The sequence below is a fragment of the Glycine soja genome, chromosome 4 (assembly GCF_004193775.1).
Source record: "Glycine soja cultivar W05 chromosome 4, ASM419377v2, whole genome shotgun sequence".
NCBI lineage: Eukaryota > Viridiplantae > Streptophyta > Magnoliopsida > Fabales > Fabaceae > Glycine > Glycine soja.
Window position 1 is genome coordinate 43,048,666 of NC_041005.1, and position 11,301 is coordinate 43,059,966.

Sequence of the window (11,301 nt, forward strand, 5' to 3'; positions counted from 1 at the left end):
AACAAAAATAACTTACAATTATAATTCTGTCATACCAAATAAAATAAATTCTTTGTGAATGATTCTTATTGATAAGAATCAAGTGTAAAAACTATGATAAATTACATATCGATTAGATAGACAAATTTCCACCAAATATAAGGAATTCATTATTATCATAAAAATAATAATTTATTCAAACATTGTCAAAACAACAACTAAGTCAATAAAGGTAAAATACTTTTTTACTAGATATATTTTTTAGTTACTACATTGTATTTATTCATTTTTCATGTCATGTTGAATTTGCCACATCACTAGTTCTATAAGATGGATCTAATGGAGATAAATGGACCAAATTATGAATGAAAGAAAATTTAAGGGTTCTAACTTGCCCAATATAAACATTGAGGACCAAAATTTCACAATCTCAACACCTAAAAGATTAAAAAATATATATAATTAGGCCTTTTAAATTTAGGTATGGTAATTAAAAAATTATTTGAAATTATAAAAATGCATAATAAGTTCTAGTGGAAATAAAAAAAATAAACTAAAAAGATATATATATATATATATATATATATAACTCAATAAATTTAAATGTAAGTTAATTAATTTCACACGTTGCCAAACAATAAAACAAGGATAATTTGGATGTTCATTATCTATACATGATTGATGAAAGGAATATTTTTTTTAGTAAATGAGTATATTTGTCCGTGTGTGTAAACAAGTGACTAGTTAGTCATTCAAACAACATAAATACTGTTTTAGTCTTTAAATATATAAAAATTATGAGAATCATGTTTTATTAAATTTTATAAAATTATTTTATCATCAAATTATAATATTTTAAAGACTAATTTAACATTAAATTATATTTTTTTAAAATAATTTAACATTAAGTTATATAATAAAATGTAATTGTCATATTTTTACACTAAATTAAAATTTTCATTTTAAAAATTAATTTGTCACCACTTAACATATTCAATTACTAAAATGATCATTTATCCAATTTTTTTCCTTCCTCTAACTGGTTGTTTGTTGTGAATAGAAGTTAAAACAAGTAAATAGTAAGTAGTTAATGTAAAATATACATATATATAATACATCTTTTAAATATACTGTAATTTAATATATAAATCATTAAATCAATAACTTAAAAAGATAAATAAATTTTCAAAATCTTGTCACTACCTCATAAAACTTATCTACGATTTTGTGTGCGTTTAGATCAACATTAACAAAATTGATTTTTCCATAATTAATTTTAAAGTAAAATTAGATATAAATATCTTTATATAATGTAGAAGTTAACTTAAAAATAATTTTAGATCCATAATTAATTTTAAACTATTTTTAATTTGAAATCGAATATGTAAAAAACTATCAAAAAATTAACTGGACTCCAAATCAATTATGTAACGTGAAAAAAAAAACTGCACTTCGGAGATACTGATTCAACTTCGGGTTTAAGGGGAAAAAAGTAATCACAATGATGATATAAACACATAAAAATAAAAACAGAAAAAGGTCATCAGAGAAAGTAAAACAGATTGTTTTTCACTTTCCCTTATCTCCGCGTGCTTTCTGAACGTTTCCCTTTGCCTTTCCAAGTCCTAACTTCAATAATTTTGGTAGCATCGATTTTTAGGAAAAGAGGTTTTTCGAAAATCATTGTACTATTTTAGGTTAAAATACACCACAGAGGCATAGACATATTAGTTTTTTTATGCATATATTTACACTAAAAGACTGATGTATAGTTAGTATAAAGATAACATGTAACAAAAATAAATGTCATCGGACTAATAAATATTGTTATTTGTTATACATTGATATCATATAATTTTCCATCTCAAAAAGTATATAACTAAAACATAACATTGCCCCCATCATATAATAATATGTGTTTCTATTAATAGACTTAACTTTTACATAATTATTAGCTTTTAAATATGATTAAAATGTACGTTGTATATATTCTTAATTACAAATGTTTTTTTTAGGGAATCTTAAATACAAATGTTGTTCCTAATGTAAAGGAACATATATATTCACCCTTTTGTTTTAGTCACCAGAGTCATCGTTCATCAATAGGAGCTGAAAATTACTCCTACACACAATAATTCACGTATCACGTAATCCGTTGCACAAACGCTGCATCGTCACATGAAAGTAACAGGCAGAGGACAAGTTGGTGTCTAAATCTAGAGGGTGTTAAGAACAGTTTTAATATTTTTTTGGGTTTTAATCAATTGCGATTTTTGAATTTGAAAAAAAACATTATATTTAATAATGTCATGATCTATTAATTATTAAATAATATTTAAGTTCGTTAATTTAATAATTAATTGGTAATTAATTTTAGATATATAATACTGATATACTAGTATATAGATAACATTATAACAACATAGATCATAATCTTTAGACCATGATGGGAGGTATGGGTTTTTTTTAAATAGATATTTTTCAGTCGAAATCAATGATTAATTTTTTGAGATATTAAGATTTAAGATATTGACATCTGATAATAGATATTTCTTTTCGTACCTCACCGAATGCTTAAAGAACAAAATTATTTATTAATTATTTCATATTATGGATGGTGGCCGGAGGTACGGGTTTATATATAATCATAGTTACATATTTTTTTCATATTACAATTACTCACTTTATTACTTGTCTCATTAATAACTGAACCTCAAGAGTGTAATCAAGCAAAGCAAAGAAAGAGATGGAGAAAGGCTCGAGTTTTCTATTTACATTTTCAAGTGATTCACTCTGTGATGGTGTCAATAATCATAGCTATAAGGAAAAATTATCTGCCTTAATTGTGCAGAATAGTAAACCATGGTGCTGCTTTGTTTTCGAAACTGCTCTCTTTTGTTGGTTGGTAGATATTAAAGCTGGTTAAGCTGGAGACTTTTGTGTAATGTATTTGTTAAGTTGGATACTGCATATTAAGTAGAAGTATAACACTTAATATTGTGTATCCAAGTGGTGTGGGGGATAGATTTTGTTATATTTTTTCCTGAATGATATAATGGGTTGGTATGTTTTTAACCATTTTTTGTGTGTCCTGGGTTAAGATGATGAGTGTCTCCTAATTTATTGAATCATAGACAAATTTGACTTGCATGTAAGATAAAAATTAAATACAGATTCTCCAATTATATTCCTATACCTTTTTTAATGAAACTTTCTGTTTTATCTGCCTTAATTTCATATAATGTCATAATTATTTTGTACTCGTTTTTCTTACACAAGGCACCCTGTTTTTCTTTGGGGCTTAACTCTAATTTTGGGCATTCTGCTTTAGACCTTTTACGATTTTAATTTTCTAAAATTCTTAAAGATAATTAAGCTCTTGTATTTTAAAATAAAGAAATAGATCTTCTGACTGGGTGAAGCAAATTCAAGGGGACCCTTATTTTCTCATATCTCTCTCAATATACAAACACCTGTTCATAGATAAAGATACAAAATTTAGAACATTTAAATGAGAAAAAAAAACTTACTTTCAAAAATTAATCTCTCAAGACACTAAAATTTATTTAGGGAACGAAATTTTTTTAATAAACTTTTTTTTCATATACATGAACCTAATAATTGAACCCCTGACCATTTCTTTAATTCATTTTTATTTAAAATTCTTAAATGTTATTATCTTAATGTTTTGAGATTCATAATATAGTATTGAAATATAAAATAATTTTCAAGTATACAAGTAAGAAAAAATAAAGGAAAACTTGATAAAATTTAATGAATTTTTTAAATGTGATATTAATGTTTGAAGAGGAAAAATTTTAAGTTTTAAGTAGATAAAATATAATGTAAGAAACCAATATTTTTAACTTTAAATTGGGGAAATTAATTGAATGAAAAATTAAAAATAATAATTGCATGGTGTCCAGGCCAAAACAATACAATTAATTTTTTCTTTGTTTTATATATTCAATTCTTCTGAAGCATTCTCTTGAATATTGTAGTGATTGCTATTGGTAGGCAGTACAATAAGACAACAGTAATTTTCTTAAATTTAAATTATATTGTATTAATTATTACTGTAATGGGAATATTCTTATCTTTAGATTTAAAGTAAGTTATACTTTATTTTAAGTATTAGCAAAATTTATTGTGTTTAAAATAATATTGTGTAATTATAATTTTATTTTTAAATTTATATCAAATGAAATATTGTTTTTATATTAATTTGATTCATTAAAAATATAACAAAGAGGTTTTAATTTATATAATCAAATAGTTATATATATAATTTACTTTAACAATAAAATATTAATATATTCAATTTTTCTGAACCACTCTGTTGACTATTCTAGTGACTGCTACTTGATAGGTACTAGTATTAAATTTTCTGTTTTTTTTTTTCTCAAATCTTCCAAAGCACTTTGTTGACTGTATTGTAATGACTGCTAGTGGTAGTTAGTACTACGTTATGGCTTAATTATCACAAGGTTCAAGATGAGTATTCGTCCACGTTTTGTTGAATGGCCCGCAAGGTATGGTATATTATTTGCCTGGCATTAGGCAGCAAACTATTAATAAAGTATTATTTTAATAATTTATAAATATCTCATTTATACTAATTTATATTCACTATTAAATAATATTTTGAGTATTAATAAAATAAATTATGAAATTTTTAATCAATTAAGGATTAATTATGTTTTTAGCTGTTAAACTTTTTAAAATTTTCACTTGTATTATCTAAACAAAAATTGACGTGATGTTAATTTTATTATTATTATTTAATTATATTTTTTATGATTACTCAAAAATTTTAACCCATCAATTAAAGTATTGTTAGTGCAAGAGAAGAGTTCCATTTTAAATAAAAATGAATATGTTAAGTGACATCCAAGTTATAAGGACTCGTACATTAAATGCGTTAAGATTGTGGATCAAATGTAGTATTAGATTTTTTACGTGATTTTGGTCAAATTAATTTAAAAGTTGACAAAAAAGGTTATAAGTTGCTAAAAAATCTTATCAATCGCACTTAGAAACTTAACTTGTTGATAAAAAATGTTCTCAAAACATGTTTATGTATGCACGTATATTAATGTTGAAGAATGACAGCTTTAAGTAAATTATATAAACATGGATAAATCTAATCTATTAAAAATAAATTATGGATATATTCAATTAGAATTTTAAAATACTTTTTAAAGTTTTGTGATATTCAAGACAATAAATTATGTGGTATTCAATCAATATTATCAATATTTTTTAAGAAATATATAATAAAAAATATAAATATTAGATTTATTAAACAATCTCATTTAAATCTTTGAAATTTTATTAGACTTTTTTATTTTTCTTTTTTCTGTCTGTCATTAAATTTTTTCCTCTCATCATACATAATTTATTTTCTCTTCGTTAAAGCCTGTATAATTTCTTTTTTTCTTTTGTATTGTTGGTGCCATGCTGAATCTTTGAAGCAAGTCTGTTGTTGGTGCTGGACAAGGATCATGAGCGTGGAGGGCATCTTCAGGGATAGTTGGACAAGCAAGTCTGTTCTGTGTTCAAGATAAACATGCCTTTATTTCTTATCAATTCAATTGCATCATGAAAGACATTTTTCTTTACGATGGGCATCAAAATGTATCAGACTTTAGAAAGCAACTCAAATATGTTTTGGATCCAATTTTTTCCCAATGGGAACAAATACTTTTTTATTTGTTTGATCCTTACAAAACTATGGTACGAGGGGGATATAGGCACTCTGGTGTGCCATGTTTTCTTGACTTTTTTTGGGCCTTTTATTGGATGTTATGATCTAATTTTTCGCTTGGTTGAGCATAGAGCAAGAACAAGAAGAAAACTACTAAAAAGTTTGAATTTTTTTATTGATTTTTCTTTTCTTTTTATAAATCTTATCATTTTGTTATTATCTTTTAGCTTAACTCTTATAATTTTAAATATTTTTTTAAAATTTATAGAATTCTATCAAATCTGATAAAATTGTAAACTTTTTTTTAAATATTTTAAATTCTTATAATATAAATATGTTAAAATCATAAAACTCTTTTGAAAAAAAATCTCATAAATCATAATATTTTTATATTATTTTTTAAAATTTACCATACTTTTTTATGTTAAAATAGTTTTGTTCAATTCTCAATCCAATACAGTCCTTTAATATATTATTATCTTAAATATAAATAATTGCTATAAAATATTTATTTAATTATTAGTATAAAATGATAACATGTCATTGGTTATCTACACAATGTTTTTCACCATGAAAACTTTCATATATATATATATATATATATATATATATATAATAGTGACATTTAAATCACCCGCTATACAAGAGTGACATTTAAATCACCCGCTATACAAGAGTGACATTTAAATCACCCGCTATACAAGAGTGACATTCAAATATATGGACCTTTTCTACTAATCAACAATCAAGAGCATGCATCATAGGCAAAACATTTTCAGCCATAAAAATCTGCATCAGCGGTTACTTAATGTGTGTTTCTTTTAACGTTTGAGGAGTTGTTCTCACAAAAGTAAACAATTATTACTTCTCACAAGATGACACTTCAAAATTTGTGCCAATTAAATGTAATGGAACCTAAGCTTTAATCTTTTTGCTTAGGTATGTTTTTTAGCAACAAAAAAGTTAAGTGAATTGTTGAAGTATGTAGAGTGTGAGCTATCAAGACTTAACTTCTCAAGGGTGTTATAAGTGATATCAAAATATGGTTTTGGTGGACATGTAACATCTCATGTGCTTATGAGACTAGAGAGAATGGTTTATGCAAAATAGAGACACAAATAAAGAGTGTCTCTTGACAGACTTTTAGTGGAAGGAACACATTAATATGAATTAAATACATATCGAAATGAAAAGAATTTAGAGACTATGTAAGTATAAAATTGTATAGTCAAGGATGAAATAAAAAATTAATTAGTATTACATATATCAACAAGATGCATTTACTTTCAAAGAGATCACTAATTCCATAAATATTACAAGTGAATCACACTTATCTATGGAGTCATTTGTAACACCCCCTTGAGAGTTGATGTCTTGACACTCACTTAAGATACTTCACTCAACTTTCTTGTTAGTTAGAATCCCATAGGTAGCTCTTTTCTACACATAAAAAACAAACTCTAATCTCACTTGATGTATGACTGCTTTTAAGATCAATAATTATCTCTACAAATCAGTACGAGATTTTTCAACATACTTTGGCTTTATTCACACACTTCTTGGAAAACTTCTCAAGAGATAACACATTCCATATTTGCTCCATGTGAAACACACTTAACTATAAAATTCTTAAATAATAGACTACCAAAAAATAAATATATCTTGTTAGTATAATAATACTAATTAATTCCTTTAAATTTTCATTAAATGTATAATCTTATACTTATAAAACCTCTAAATTTCTCTCATTTAGATGTTTATTTGATTCATTTGGGTGTCCCTTCCATTAGAAGTTTGCCAAGAGTTGCTCTTTGTTTGTAACTTTCTTTTGCACTGATGATTATTGCTTGCCCTTGTCAGCATCCGGGAGGTTAAAAAATACCTTTTTTTAGTTAGACATTTTTTTTAATCAGCTTGTTTTTAATCATTTTATAATTATTTTTAATATTAAAATAAAATTTGTTTTATTAATTTATAAAAAGAGTATATTGAAATATTTCGTTTAACTATAATTATTGTATATCATGGTTAATATTTTAAAAGTTTAAAGTTCGACATTATCTTGTTTTTAATTAAGCGCCTTTAATTGAAAGGTTTACATGTGAAGTTGAACTTTGAACTTGTATTTATTAAGCTAGAAGCGTTGGACTTGTGTGTATTAACTACATTTGTCCAAGTAGTTTGGTTTGATTTCGGTTCAAATCTTCTAATTTGCTCCTCTATGCACATGGTAATAAATAAGCTCGCACTTGATTAATTTAACGTATTTGTGGTTCAGATAAGGTTTAGAATGGTCAGATAGTTTTGGTTCAAATTTTTCTCATTTGTCCATTCACATGACGAATAGGCCCACAAACTTCTTTACTTTTAGAAACACATGATGCAATTGTCTGACTTATCTAATCATTTTTTTCTTAACCCGTTTGTTTATCAAATAAAAGAGATCTCGACTAATTTTCAGTTTAATATGAGATAAGGAAAGTTTGGTTAAAAATTGTTTCTGCGAAGAATCAAATTTGAGTAATATCCGAAAGATTTAATCTTAATTTCAACATATTAATCATTTATGTTCAATCACTTGAATCAAAATAGGCTTTAAAATATATTTTTTCCCAGATCTAACATCGAATAATTTTATTTTCCTGAACCAAATACCACACATGTCTTTCAACTTAATAGTTCAGAGATTAGTCTTACTCATGATGTGTAGTTATTATTGTCCAAGAAAATTTTGCACATGAAAGAATAAATTATCTCACTAAATAAATCATTTTCTCACGTGTCAACAACATAGGTGGATACATAAATTTTATTTAGTGGAAACATTATTTTTTTACAGAAGAAAAATATTATAAAATTTTACAAAATACATAATTTTATGATAATTCAAATTACTTATATAAGCTTTTACAAACTACAATTGAGTGAAGGTGTCTGTTTGTATTACTAACTTTATATATGTTTAGTATTATAGAAGCAAAACGATAAAAATTAAAAAGATAAAATAATAAAATTAGTATTAATTTATTTTCTCTTTTATCTCTTAATTATAACTTTTTACATTCATCTAAAAAAACTGTCTATGATAGCAATACCTGTTTTTTGTGGGAGCAATTTTTTTATCAAGTATAAGTAAAAAAAAAAATGACTTAGTTCCTAAAATTGCGATTCGTAGTCTTTAAACTTTCCAAAATTAAAATGATAATAATAATAATTCATCGCTCACTTTAGTCTAAAGTTACAATTTTTTTTTACTACTAGTCTAAAGTTACATATAATATTTAACATTAGTGATCCTATTAACGAAAACAAAAATGATAGTAAATAATAAATCATAAATGTATGAAATTATATGAAACAAATTACAATTTAAGGACTTTTTAATTTATTTAGTTAAATCTAAAGACTAAAATAACAACAAATCACAATTTTAGAAACTAAATTAATTAATTACTCAATAAATAATTTGACATGTTTACTTATGTGTGAGGCAACATTACTCCATACCCACCCAAAAGATGAGATACTGGTACCTCCTGGAGTGTAATAACATGATAAATATTTTCCTTATTTTTCTTAAAAAAATTCTTGATAACTAATAAAAAAGTAATTAATTTATGCAGTATAATTTTTTTATATTATTATTTAATTATAAACTAATATATATATGATAATAGGATTCATCATGACATTTTATAGACTCATAATGAAAAGAAACATATAAAATAAGATGATAATTTTTTTTGTTATCATGTTATTGATATGAAGTATTCAGTGACTTTATCGATGATTAATCTTACTTTTTGAAAACCTGACTATTTTTAGTAGGGTTCTTCCTCTTAATCATATTTTTTCTATCTACAAGACTTGAACTCAAGATCTTATTTAAAGGGATTATATACAATACCACTTGAACCAACGCTTTGTTAGTAAATAAGATGATAATTTTAATCTATTTATAAAAATAACATAAAACAGTATAAAAACAAATATTGCATAGCTAAATAAACTTGTTTTTTTTTATAAAAAAATTTAAGCCTCCCTTTTACTACCTTCGGTTTTGGGTCATCACTCCTCTAAACTAGACCAAAGACTAATCTTGCATGATAAATTAATTTACTTTTACAATATCACATTAAGATACCTTTTATAATAAGTAGGTTGATCTATTCACTTTGGTTGTTTTTATTTATAAGAGTTAATTATCTTATTCGTCAAGATTAAAAAAAATGATTAATTTAGTTTATACTAATAAATTTATAATTTTTATCAAAATTATTTTTGTCATTAATACACTTTTGGCTTCTACTCCATTAATTTTTTGTCAATACATTCTCTCTCTTCTTTTAATAAGAGATATTTTCGGTCTAAACATAATTAATACAAAAGAACATTATAAATCAAATCTTAAAAAAAGAACAAACATACTTGGATCGTATAGAGAGAAACAGTAACATTCTAAAACACTTTTAATATATTAAGTCTATTTAAAGAATATTTTATCTACTTTTAGAGTTAATTGAAATATTTTAATTCTAAGTAAGAAAACATAAAATTAGTTAAAATATTTAAATATATTTATAATTTTGTTTCAGTTTTTTTTCTTGAGACATAGGTTAGTTGTGGTGAAAAATTAGCTATAAGTTGAAAAATTAACATATTAAATTATAATTATTCGGTAAAAATAATTATTAAAATAAAATAATAAAATCATAATTTATTTTAAAAGAGTAACTGGAAAATTAAATAAATATATTGAAAATAAAAATAAAAAAATATTAAAACTTAGAAATTAAAATCTAACCTTTTAAAAAACATTATTTCAAATAGTATTTTAAAAAATATTAAAAATTATTAGAAAAACTTATTTATCAAACAATTAATAAGAATTTATTAAAAAAATTTGTTTACCAACTGATCAAACAAATTTTTTAATAAATAAAAAAATTAAAAACTAATTAAAATATTTTATCCATCATAACCATAGTTTTACTTCATTTTTGTATTTTCTATTTTTTAGATAAAAAAAATGTTTGGAAAACTGGTGTTTCAAGATTGCATTTTGCATGGGAAGTTGGAAGGCAAGGACATGTGAATGAAGACAGGAAGAGTGAGACAAAGAAGGGTCCCACTGCTCCATGGAGACATGTGTGGTAATAATCCCTATTGCCTATTGGGCAATCAAACGTGTTTGGTACTAACTAATGGCAAGTGTCGAACCAAACGTTCATCACATCACATGATTTTTGTCCGGTCCTCACCTCCAAAACAACGTACAACCCGTACTGTTCCATGATACCCGCTTCAAACATTTTAGCTGCGTCCGGTTTATAACCCATATTTGATTAAATTAAGTTTATGAGTTTATTAGAGTGTTCATTTTATATTAGAAAATTAATTTTAAGTTTAAAATTCATTTTAGATATATTTTTTATATATTTGATTTCACATGAAAAAATAATGTAAAATTGATTTTAGGTTCAACTAATTTTATAATAAAAATATTTAAACCAAAATTAATTACATTAAAAATCAATTTTTCTAACCCCATTTGAACACACTAAAAAATTAGTTAATTTAGGTATTAACATTAAATTTGTCTTTAAATGTAATAT